The sequence below is a fragment of the Mus pahari genome, chromosome 5 (assembly GCF_900095145.1).
Source record: "Mus pahari chromosome 5, PAHARI_EIJ_v1.1, whole genome shotgun sequence".
Taxonomy (NCBI): Eukaryota; Metazoa; Chordata; class Mammalia; order Rodentia; family Muridae; genus Mus; species Mus pahari.
The window spans coordinates 36,891,079-36,902,873 of NC_034594.1; the positions used below are offsets into that span (position 1 = coordinate 36,891,079).

Here is an 11,795-nt window from a genome sequence, read left to right on the forward strand (position 1 = left end):
CATGCCCGGCTGAGTTTTTTATGTAGTAGATTACATTGATGGATTTCTGACAGATTTCCATATATTAAACCATCCCTGCATCCCTGGGATGAAACCTACTTGATCATGATGGATGATTGTTTTGATGTGTTCTTGAATTCGGTTTGCTAGAACTTTATTGAGTATTTTTGCATCGATATTCATAAGTGAAATTGGTCTGAAGTTCTCATTCTTTGTTGGGTCTTTGTGTGGTTTAGGTATAAGCGTAATTGTGGCTTCATAGAATGAATTAGGTAGTGTTCCTTCTATTTCTATTTTGTAGAATAGTTTGAAGAGTGTTAATATTGGGTCTTCTTTGAAGGTCTGATAGAATTCTGCACTAAAACCATATGGTCCATATGGTAATGACTACTTATATTTCTTTAGGGGTTATGGGACTATTTAGATGGTTTATCTGATCCTGATTTAACTTTGGTATTTGGTATCTGTCTAGAAAATTGCCCATTTCATTCAGGTTTACCAGTTTTGTTGAATATAGGCTTTTGTAGTAGATCTGATGATTTTTTTGAATTTCCTGTTTCTGTTGTTATGTCTTCCCTTTCATTTATGATTTTATTAATTTGGATACTGTTTCTGTGCCCTCTGGTTAGTCTGGTTAAGGGTTTATCAATCTTGTTGATTTTCTCAAAGAACCAGCTCCTGGTTTTGTTGACTCTTTGTATCGTTCTTTGTGTTTCTGCTTGGTCAGTTTCAGCCCTGAGTTTGATTATTTCCTGCTGTCTACTCCTTTGGGGGTGTATTTGCTTCTTTTTGTTCTAGAGCTTTCAGGTTTCAGCTTGTGTGCTGTCAAGCTGCTAATAAATGCTCTCTCCAGTTTCTTTATGTAGGCACTCAAAGCTATGAGTTTTCCTCTCAGGAATGTTTTCATTGTGTCCCATAAGTTGGTGTATGCTGTGCCTTCATTTTCATTAAAATCTAAAAAGTCTTTAATTTCTTTCTTATTTCTTCCTTGACCAAGTTATCATTGAGTAGAGTGTTGCTCAGCTTTCATATGTATGTGAGCTTTCTGTTGTTTTTGTTGTTATTAAAGACCAGCCTTAGTCTACGGTGATCAGATAGGATGCATGGGATTACTTTGATCTTCTTGTATCTGTTGTGGCCTGTTTTGTGACCAATTAATGGTCAATTTTGGAAAAGGTACCATGAGGTGCTGAGAAGAAGGTATATTCTTTTGTTTTAGGATGAGATGTTCTATAGATAATTGTTAAATCCATTCGGTCCATAACTTCTGTTAGTTTCACTGTTTCTCTGTTTAGTTTCTGTTTCCATGATCTGTCCATTGATGAGAGTGGGGTGTTGAAGTCTCCCACTATTATTTCGTGAGGTGCAATATGTGCTTTGAGCTTTAGTAAAGTTTCTTTTATGAATGTGGATGCCCTTGCATTTGGAGCATAAATGTTCAGAATTGAGAGTTCGTCTTAGTAGATTTCTTTCCCTATCTTTTTGATAACTTTTGGTTGAAAGTCAATTTTATTCAATATTAGAATGGCTACTCCAGCTTGTTTCTTGGAACTATTTGCTTTGAATTTTTTTCCAGCCTTTTACTTTGAGGAAATGTTTGTCTTTGTCACTGAGGTGCATTTCCTGTATGCAGTAAAATGCTGGGTCCTGTTTACATATCCAGTCTGTTAGTCTATGTCTTTTGGGAATTGAGTCCATTGATGTTAAGAGATAGTAAAGAAAAGTGATTGTTGCTTCCTGTTATTTTTATTGTTAGAAGTGGAATTATGTTTGTGTGGCTATCTTCTTTTGGGTTTGTTGAAAGAAGATTGTTTTCTTGCTTTTTCTAGTATGTAGTTTCCCTCCTTGTGTTAGTGTTTTCCATTTATTATCCTTCGTAGGGCTGGATTTGTGGAAAGATATTGTTTTAAATTTGTTTTTTCCATGGAATATCTTGTTTCTCTATCTATGTTAATTGAGAGTTTTGCTGGCTATAGTAGCCTGGTATGGCATTTGTGTTCTTTCAGGGTCTGTATGACATCTGCCGAGGATCTTCTGGTTTTTATGGTTTCTAGTGAGAAGACTGGTATAATTCTGATAGGTCTGCCTTTATGTGTTACTTGACCTTTTTCCCATAGTGCTTTTAATATTCTTTCTTTTGTGCATTTGGTGTTTTTACTATTATGTGGCAGGAAGAATTTCTTTTCTGGTCAAGTCTATTTGGAGTTCTGTAGGCTTCTTGTATGTTCATGGGCATCTTTTTCTTTAGGTTAGGGAAGTTTTCTTCTATAATTTTGTTGAAGATATTTACTGGCACTTTAAGTTGGAATTCTTCACTCTCTTCTATACCTATTATCCTTAGGTTTGGTTTTCTTATTGTGTCTTGGATTTCCTTGATGTTTTGGATTAGGACCTTTTTTGCATTTTGCATTTTCTTTGACTGTTGTGTTAATGTTTTCCATGGTATTTTCTGCACTTGAGATTCTCTCTTCTATCTCTTGTATTTTGTTGGTGATGCTTGCATCTATGACTCCTGATCTTTTTCCTAGGTTTTCTATCTCTAGGGTTGTCTCCTTTCCTGATTTATTTATTGTTTCTTTTTCCATTTTTAAATCCTGGATGATTTTGTTTAATTACTTCACCTCCTTGGTTGTGTTTTCCTCTAATTTTTTAAGGGATTTTTGTGTTTCCTCTTTTCAGGGCTTCTAGCTGTTTACCTGTGTTCTCCTGTATTTCTTTAAGGGAGTTATTTATGTCCTTCTTAAATTCCTCTATCATCATCATTAGAAGTGATTTTAAATCTGAAACTTGCTTTTCTGGTGGGATGGGGTATCCAGGACTGGCTATGCTGAGAGAACTGGGTTCTGATGATGCCAAGTACCCTTGGTTTCTATTGCTTAGGTTCGTGTGCTTGCCTCTTGTGATCTGTTTAACTAGTGCTATCTACTCTTGCTTTCTCTGACTTGAGCTTGTCCTTCCTGTGATCGTGGTTGTGTCAGAACTCCTCAGAATTTAGCTGTCTCTGTGATCCTGTGATTCTGGGATCCTGGGATCCTGGGATCCTGGGATCCTGGGATCCTGAGATCCTGGGTGTGTTAGAGCTCCTGGGAATCAAGCTGCCTCTGGGTCCTGAAATCCTGATGTGACCAAGCTCCTGAGATCCTGTGATCCTGAGTGTGTTAGAGCACCTGGGAGTTGAGTTTCTTCTGGTGTTGTGGACCTCACCAGTGGCATGGGTTCCTGCATCTCTGGATCCTGAGGGTCCCAGTTACTCCCAGGGTTGGGTCAGATGTTGTGGCCTCCTCATCTATGATCCTGGGTGTGTTAGAGTACCTAAGAGTCAAGCTTCTTCTGGGAGTTGTGGGCCTGGGAGTTGTGGGCCTGGGTGTTGTGGACCTGGGTGTTATGGGCCTGGGTGTTGTGGGACTGGGTGTTGTGGGACTGGGTGCGGAGCTAGTGCCCAAGGTCCGCTCAGGGCACCAACTCAGACCAGAAGGCCCCACCGCAGTTTTAAGCAGCTGCTTTGTTTGCCTTGGTTCTTGAAGCTGGAGTAGGGTTCCTTTAAAGAGATAGTACAGTGTTCAGAAAAAAAGTACCACTGGTTGACAGCACCTGCCTAGGGGAGCAAGGCGCAAGGGAAGGATCTGTTAGCTGTCATTCAACTATGAAGTGGATCCTTCCTGAGAGTTTAACTTACTTAAAGAAATGAAGTTAAAACAGATACTTAGCTAATGTCATTTGCAATGCAAACCTTTCATGACAGTGATGTGCTCTTCTACTTCATTTTATGTAAATGGGCGCTTTGCCTGCATGCATGTCTGTGCATCACAGATTTCCTGGAACTGGACTGACAGGGTTGTGAACCACCACATGGATTCTAGGAAAGACCCTCTAGATGAGCAGCCTGTGCTCTTAACCACTGTGCTGTCACTCTGGTCCTATATTAACATGCTTAATAGTACACAACAATGTTTAACCCTTAGCCAAATCTGTCTCATACTGGACATTGAAACACTGCATTGTTGACTATAGAGCATCAGGTTTCTTTCTTTGTATGTATCTATCTGCTATTTTGAAAGATTTTCAGCGATCTCTGTTAGGATGAATGATGTAGCTAGACTGAGTTGAGCCCATCTCTGGGGTCTTTACCAAAAGCTTGTGTGTCCAGTGAAGTTCCCTATTCTGATTGCTTAGCTATTCTGACCTCACGAGCTCCACTAACTATTCAGATCAACCAGTTGCCACTCTGTTCTTTCTTCCCTGGAAGAATCTTGTGGAATCTAGCTATGCATGCATACCTTAGCCTTTGGTCTAAGGACCAGCGAATTCCCAGTGTTGATATTCAGGCCCTCCTTTCCTGTAGCTTCTCTGGTAGTCTGCTCTGCACATTCCTCTTCAGGAGCCATAGCCATGTTTGTCTCCTTCATTCCACAGGGCTGTGGTGTTCTTTCTGGCCCATTTCCCTCTCTTTGCTGTCTGACAGAGCCTACAGACAGATGACTGTGCAACTAGCTCCATTTCCCTGCCTTCTTTAAGGCTGCCAGAGTGAGGTGGGCCAGATAAGACAGCCCAAATACCTGGAACAACTCCCCTGGGAAAATCATGTCTGACCCTTCCCATTAAGACAACCTTCTCTGTCTCCCCTCGGCTCTTCCTGTGGGTAGTGTGTGGTCAGGAACTTTCTGGTGGAAAAGAGAGGCAGGCTTAAACCAGTATTGGGAGCAAGAGCAAATGGGTGACCTGTTAGGAGGAAAACCTTATATGTAAACTCATGAGTATGAATGACAGGGTGCACACATGCTCACAAATATGAGATATACAGCCTACATATGCACAGATTCATACAGATACTATAATTGTCCAAAATTATGTAATAACCCATTTGTCCACATAATTATCTCTCTTCCCACCTCCTAAACTCAAAATCCATTCCTCAAAAGAACTTGGGTCTACTGAGTCACATGATTGCTAGACTGCTGACATTCCGGAGTGTCTTAGGGTTTCCATTACTGTGAAGAAACACCACCACTAACTATCACAAGTCTTATAAAAGGAAACATTTAATTGGGGCTGGCTCACAGTTTCAGAGATCATCATGTCGAGAAGCAGGGCAGTGTGCAGGCAGATCTGGTGATGCAGTTTAGGATCAGTCCATTATCATCATGGCAGGGAACATGGAAGTGTTCAGACAGACATAACACTGAAGATGAAGCTGAGAAGTCTGCCTCTTGATCCGTACGCAGCAGGGAAAAACTGTGTACCACACCGGGTGTAGCTTGAACATAGGGGACTTCAAAGCCCAACCCCACAGTATCGTCCTCCAGCAAAGCCACACCTCCAAATAGTGCCACTCCTATAGGCCAAACATTCAAACACATGAGTCTATGAGGGCCATACATATTCAAGCATGGAATATACAGTCTGCTTGAACTCTTGCTTTTAATAAATCCACACTTTCACTATGTGTCTTGTTCAATTCATTGATCTCCGTAAAAAGCACCTGGACATTGCCTCAGGGACACCCCAAGACCCCTCCAGTAACAATAGCCGTGCCTTCCTTTTGCCTAACATTTGAGAATAGTCATTAATGTATTTTGTCTAGTTTTATAGTTATTTGTAATGAAAGAGCTAATTACTTCATTATGGCCCAAGAGTTTTTTTTTTTAACAATAAATGTATTTTAAATGTTACTGAGTGCACTTTTTTTTTTTACTTATTAAGATTATCTTGTGGCTTTTCTTCAGTTTGTAATGATGGTGAATTACTTTAATAACTTTTCTAATGACAAAATGTCTTCATATGCCTTTGAAAATTCAACTTGAAATGAGGTTTTGGTAGGGTTTTCTGTTTGTTTTGTTTGTTTTGTAATTTTAATTGAAGCACTGCTAACTCACTTATTGAACTCTCTCTCATAATCTCCAAATTTTAATATCTAAGTTAATTTTGGGGGTTAAGAAATATCATTAAGAATTTCTCTCCAGAACAATGCAATGACATTCATTCTGCCAAATGTCCAAACTAAAGGTCCTACTAAAACAAAACAACAACAAAAAAAGCCCTCCCTAAAACAAACAAAACAATTCGCATTGTAAGGGTGAGTGCACCCTACTGCTTCTGTGGCAGTGTCTAATTGTCCTACAGCTGGTTTTCACAAAATAAGCACCCAAGCTAATCAAAATATACATTTCCTTTAAAAATTAAAAATAATAATTAAAAGAAAAAACTTGAAGCAGGTTAGTCCATTTCCTGGCTCTTTACCATGGCAAGTACAGCATATGGAACTAGGAAGGTGTCTTGCTACACACATCATGAGGAATGTTCACTTTCAAGTCTTAGCTTTCTTCCCCAAATCAGAATATACCCACAAGTCCACTTATGAAGGAACACAGATGATCTCCTCTGAGAGTCCCATAGGAAAAGACAGGTGCCCCTGCTGTTCTTCATAGTGCAATGGGGCTGGCCTCAAATGGACATGGCTCCCCAGTGTGAAATAGTTCCCATCCTCCTTCAGCACTTTCATTAAGGAGTCGGTCTGAGAAGCTCCCGTGTGGAATCTTTTGGAGATGTGAAGGTTGGTAACACTATCACATCATTAATCACACAATCAAAATCTGCCTTCCCTGGCAGATCTCTTCAGCACTGGAATAGTCTTCCTTGAGAATGTAATTGGAGCCTCCTTCAAGTTTGCCTAACACACCACTGAATGTTCTTCACATGTATTTCTTACAGCCATCAATCATCATTTGACTGGGCTCTACCACGTGACCATCCTTGGTTTCAGACTGACTATTTCACATAATATGCACTGTCACCATCTCCAAGAACCACTATCCTTTGGCAGTGTGGCTCTCAATGTCACTGCCCATGATGGCTTGGATATACTCTGAATCACTCTCTGCAGACTTGCCATCCCCTTTAAGAATGTAAACAACGTAAACAATGTTAGAGTAGCAGTAAAGACCATTAAGATAAAACTCCTGTTGAACTCTAGAGAAGGGGGTCCTAGGATCCAGGAGCTATAGAAGGGGCAATGGGAAAAATGGGAAAGGGTATCTACCCAGGGAGGGAGGAGGGAGGAGGGAGACAACATAGAGGTAGGGAAGATGGATAAATGACACTAGAGATGCTTGGGAAAGCCTTAGGAATTCATAATATTTTGTGTACTTAAAATTGCATGCATATGTGTGCATGTACGTCTATAGTTAAAATGAAGTTCTGCCACCTGAGGTAACAATGCCCCCCCCCCACCAAGTGATAGACTATTCAACAACAACAACAACAACAACAACAACAACAACAACAAAACCCAGTGCCATGCATGAGACTCCTCCTTTCAAGTTGTTGGCTAGGGGAGTTCAAGGGACTCCTAAACCATGTTAGGCTGCTGCCATTTCTCTTGGTTGCCTCTTAGAAAAGAAGATATGACTCTGTCACTGAAGGAGCCAGACCTAAAAATGACATGCAAATGTAGATGGGGGAAATCTCACAAGACTGTACTCCTAGCTGAAAAGCTATATTGTACTAAGACAAGGGTAATTATGATTCTCCAGGAACAAGCACTCTGATAAGTTATCAGATCATAAGTGATCCACCCTAAACATATACACATGAGCAATATTAACCCCGAAGGTTATGTTATAAGTAAATATTATAAATGTTTACAAATAAAAACAATAGCCATACATATACATGTATATGTATATAACAATAATTTTAAAATAAGAGACCATGAATTTGAGAAGAGGTGGGAAGAAGTAGCTGTTGGATACCTGGTTGAGTAAGACATCTATGAAGTGGTGTACGGTGAAGATTCTCCTTATCCATACTCAAGTCTACCTCAACTCATCTTGGAAATACTAACACAGGAGAAATCGCAGTCCCTCTTTGATGTTCTTAGTTTTATTGTTTGTTTGTTTATTTACTTATTTTGCATTTTGTTTTCTTTTAGACAAAGGTTTCTCTGTGTAGCCTTGGCTGTCCTGGAACTCACCCTGTAGACCAGGCTGGCCCCAAAGTCACAGAGATCCACCTGCCTCTGCCTCCCAAATGCTGGGATAAAAGCTGTACACCACCAGCACTCAACTGGTTCTCAGTTTCATTACTAAAAGAATTTAAGAATGAACTCTAATGATTATTGGAACAACATGATTGGTTAGGCTATCAGACTGTTCCGATTTCTTGGGTGCAGCTATGTATAGAAGATGCTGTCTCAGAACAGATTCCTGATCCTCTGACTGTCATAGCATTCAGCCCTGCTTCCACACTGGTCCCTGAGCCTTAGATTAGGGTTGTGTTGTAGGAGTATCATTTGCTAGATACGTCTGCCAATAGGAAGAGCTGGAGAGAAGAGAGAGGGAGAATTGATGTAAACATGGTATTTGGATATAAATTCTCAAGAGTAATTTAAAAAGACAGATAAAACTAAAAGTCTTTAGCATTCCTGTTGAGCCAGATCTATCACCTGGCCAAATGACCATCCAGATGGTGGCTCTAGTCATTCTAAAGACAGTCATTCCTGCAAGGAGACACTGGACTTTTCTGCTCCAGCATTGCCACTCCTAACAGAGTCAATGCCAGCTACAGGGGGTTGAGCTGGATCTGTCTGCCTTCTGAGGCCCACCTTAGGAGGACCTGACTTTCCCTCTTTTCTGTCTTTCTTGTGGATGCTGCCAGAACCCAGATGTACCTTTGTCCTCTCTCTTCTTCCCGACTCCCCTCCCACAATGTGGTGCCCCCCCCTCCCTTCTCTTCTCCACTCTCCTCCCGACTGTTGCTAAGATGTGCGGCTAGCCTGCTCTGATTTTTCCTCCTTTTAATCTCCTTAAGCTCCCACTAGAGGTCCATTCTTAAATTCTTTTAGTAATGAAACTGAACCAGCTGAGCGGTGATGGCGGATAGCTTTAAACCCAGCACTTGGGAGGCAGAGGCAGGTGGATTTCTGTGACTTCGAGGCCAGCCTGGTCTACAGAGTGAGCTCCAGGACAGCTAAGGCTACACAGAGAAACCCTTCTCTAAAAAAACAGAAACAAATAAATATATAAACAAACAAACAAGCAATAAAACTGAGAACATCAAAAAGGGAACTGTGATTTCTCCTGTGTTAGTATTTCCAAGTTGAGTTGAGGTAGAATCGAATGTTGATAATGGGACTCTTTACCGAACACAGCTTCATAAATGTCTTTCTCAGCCAGGTACCCATCTGCAGTGGGCCAGTGCATGGTCTTCTTCAAACTATGGGAGGTAAACACTGCACATGCCCAGTGCTGCACTGACTCAGTTCTTTTCCTTTTTTTTTTTTTCTTTTTTCTCCCCAATTTCATTCAAAAGGCTTTCAGCTTCTTGTTTGCTTGCCTTGCAGGTCCAACCACACCATCACAGTCAAATAAATTCTCCAATGGTCAAAGCTACTATTTTCATTTGGGTAGTCTTGTGACCATGTCAGGTGATGCTGTCAACTCCCACTCCAGGAAAATAGGCCAAAGGACTTAAGATGATGTTTCCTCCAAAAAACATAGTCCACTGTGCTGTGCTGCACTGCTGCCGCCTTAGTGAAGTAAAGCCCTGGGGCTGGCTGGGGGAGCTGATGGAGTGAGATTGGAGACCGTGTCTGGCCACAGCAGAGCAGGAGTGCCAGCGCTGACTTGGACCAGTAGTGGAAGAGGGTGGAACACAGAAAGCAGCCCGGGCCTGAAGGCTGACAGGTGCTCAACAGTTTTATTTTTTAAATACTTGCTAGAATTGTCCTGTCAAGGCTGTTATGAAGTTTAATGCAGCCAAGGGGGTACCTGGCAGGCCCAGGCCATGGTGTCCCCCCCTGAGAAATTACACCACAAAATAGATCTGGTATAAGGGGTGGCTATTTGGCAGAAGGGGAGGGAGTAAGGAGTTAGAGAAGAGGTAGAGGCAGAGGAGTAGACATGTAGACAGACAGACAGACAGGAGCAGAACCATGAGGGCAGTGAACAGGGGAACAGGGTGCAGTACAGAGAAGGACTGAAAGGGGAGAGAGACTGGCTGGGAATGTGTGGGAACAGAGGGAGCTGGAGTGGTGGGAAATTCTTATATACGCAGCCCCCGCATGGGTGCCCCTGGCTTCTGTGGCAGCAGATGAGGCAGCAGGTGATGATGTAACCTTTCCTGGGTCCCCTGGGAGAAACCTGGTGGACTCGCCTGTAAGCCAACAAAGGCTTTTGTTCAAGCTCTTTCGCACATATTCTCAAGAATGAGATCAGTATATTTCTTTCACACTGTCTGATTTTGCTGTTAAAGTTACATTAATCTTTTAATGTAAAATATTTTTATTAACACTGAGAATTTCAGACAATGTATTTTGGACACATTCACCCCTCAACTCCATCCCTTACTGCGCTCCCAATCCCCTCTGTTTCCACAGAACTTTAAGATTAGTTCTGTTATTTTCTTTTGTTTTGTTTTCTTTCCCCATCAAGTCGGGATTATGTTGTTCAGTTGGTTTTGGGATTGGAACTTGTCCTAGTGTGAGGTCAGCAGAGAGGTCACATTATTTATTATACTTTTTAAAATACCTGATTCCCCTTCTTCCTGCAGCTATAAAATGCTAACAGCTCCTCAGCTGGTGGTGAGCTAAGCTGTCCTAGGTGAGAGGTGTTTGTTTTATCTGTCTGAGGATTTTGCCTACATGTATGCATGTGTACCACATGTGTGCCTAGGGCCCATGGAGGTCAAAAGAGCATATCAGATTCCCTTGAAGTGGAGTTACAAGCAGTTGTATATCATCATGTGGGTGCTGGGAACCAAACCCAGGTCCTCTGCAAGAGCACCAAGTGCTTCTCTCCACCCTGTATGTTAATATCTTAAAAGATGTAAGAGTGGATTACCTTCTGTTTCTGCTATGGCAATTCACTGCCAACTTATAAATCCATATAAATCCATTATCTCAAAGTTCTGGAGGCCAGAAGTCCAAAGTAAGTCCCACTGGCAATGATCAAAATGTCACCAGGGCCATGAGAAAAATCCCTTAGTGTGTGTGTGTGTGTGTGTGTGTGTGTGTGTGTGTGTGTGTGTGTGTGCTTGGGTGTTTCCATCCTTTAGAGGTCATCTCCATGCCTTGCCCTTGATCCCCTTCCTACTGCAATCACAGCCTTCTCCTACATCCCTTTTTCATTAATAAGGACACATGTCTTTACCTGGGACCCCCTGGATACAGGATCACCTGCTCTCTCACCTGCACTATTTGCAGAAGCAAGGATGCACAGGCTCCAGAGGTTAGGGCTTGGGTCAGTGCTCCGACATCCCTGCAGGAAAGTGCATTCTCTAATCCTCTTCTCTGGGGAGATTTTTACATGTGACTGGAATCAGCTTTTTCTTGAATAGCTGATGGAAATTGTCTATGAAATTGTCTGGGGCATTTGTGCAGGTTGATTTTTATTTTAAACATGGCCAAACTTCAAAGCAGACATTTGAAGTATGTCTGCTTCAATAAACACAGCAATATTATTAGAGTATACAATTATTACCTTGAAGATGAAGAATATAATTATATTCTGTTGTATTTTGTCCATATTTATTTCCCTCTATCCATCAAAACATTCCCTTTTAAATATTTGTAAATACTCCCATTTAATTTAAATAACCAACTATAAATACAACTGGGTGCTTCTTTTGATTCACAATTTCCTGTGTTATTTTATTTCATTCAGTAAAGTGACTCCTGCATGGGTCTAATCTTGGGCCAGTTACTGTAACATCAAAGTGGACTCAGCAAAGTCTGGCTTCCATCCCTGCCCACCTTCTCATGTATGATGTCATTTTCATCTCTTTCAGGTTGACTACCCCAG

General features: G+C 41.4%; 1 pseudogene; it reads right to left on the reverse strand.

Moving 5' to 3' along the window:
- The window catches only part of LOC110321919, a 38,977-nt pseudogene extending 34,586 nt beyond the window's left edge, over positions 1-4,391 (reverse strand).
- Between the last annotated feature and the right edge of the window lie 7,404 nt (positions 4,392-11,795).